Genomic DNA, 1,490 nt, shown 5'->3' on the forward strand with positions numbered 1-1,490 from the left:
TGTCTTAGGTCAGTTAGGATCCCCACTTTATTTTAAGAATGTAAAATGTCAGAATAATAGTAGAGAGAATGATTGATTTCAGCTTTTATTTCTTTCATCACATTCCCAGTGGGTCAGAAGTTTACATACACTCAATTAATCATTTGGTAACATTGCCTTTAAATTGTTTAACTTGGGACAAACATTTTGGGTAGCCTTCCACAAGCTTCCCACAATAAGTTGGGTGAATTTTGGCCCATTCCTCCTGAGAGAGCTGGTGTAACTGAGTCAGGTTTGTAGGATCCTTGCTTGCACAGAGGACATTTCTCCAAAAAGTACGATCTTTGTCCCCATGTGCAGTTGCAAACCGTAGTCTGGCTTTTTTATGGTGGTTTTGGAGCAGTGGCTTCTTTCCTTGCTGAGCGGCCTTTCAGGTTATGTCGATATAGGACTCGTTTCACTGTGGATATAGATACTTTTGTACCTGTTTCCTCCAGCATCTTCACAAGGTCCTTTGCTGTTGTTCTGGGATTGATTTGCACTTTCCGCACCAAAGTAGGTTAATCTCTAGGAGACAGAAAGCGTCTCCTTCCTGAGCGGTATGACGGCTGCGTGGTCCCATGGTGTTTATACTTGCGTACTGTTGTTTGTATAGATGAACATGGTACCTTCAGGTGTAGTAAATTGCTCCCAAGGATGAACCAGACTTGTGGAGGTCTACAATCTTTTTTCTGAGGTCTTGGCTAACTTCTTTTGATTTTCCCATAATGTCAAGCAAAAAGGCACTGAGCTTGAAGGTAGGCCCTGAAAAACATCCACAGGTACACCTCCAGTTGACTCAAACGATGTCAATTAGCCTATCAGAAGCTTCTAAAGCCATGACATAATTTTCTGGACAACCTTGCCTAATTTCTCTCAACTCAAATCTGGGTGAGGTGCCATGTTTGTTCAAATCAAATTTTATTGGTCACACACACATATTTAGCAGATGTTATTGCAGGTGTAGTGAAATGGTTGTGGTCCTAGCTCCAATAGTGCAGTTGTATCTAACAATTCACAACAATACACACATCTAAAAGTAAAAGAATGGAATTAAGAAATATATACTACCGTTCAAAAGTTTGGGGTCACTTAGAAATGTCCTTGTTTTTGAAAGAAAAACACATTTTTGTCCATTAAAATAACATCACATTGATCAGAAATGCAGTTTAGGCATTGTTAATGTTGTAAATGACTATTATAGCTGGAAACGGCAGATTTTTAATGGAATATCTACATAGGCGTAGAGAGGCCCATTATCAGCAACCATCACTCCTGTGTTCCAATTGCACGTTGTGTTAGCTAATTGAAGTTTATAATTTGAAAAGGCTAATTGATCATTAGAAAACCCTTTTGCAATTATGTTAGCACAGCTGAAAACTGTTTTTCGGATTAAAGAAGCAATAAAACTAGCCTTCTTTTAGAGTAGTTCAGTATCTGGAGCATCAGCATTTATGGGTTTGATTACAGGC

The sequence above is a fragment of the Oncorhynchus mykiss genome, chromosome 21, assembly GCF_057628025.1.
Source record: "Oncorhynchus mykiss isolate SJ-2025 chromosome 21, ASM5762802v1, whole genome shotgun sequence".
In the NCBI taxonomy this organism is placed as follows: Eukaryota; Metazoa; Chordata; class Actinopteri; order Salmoniformes; family Salmonidae; genus Oncorhynchus; species Oncorhynchus mykiss.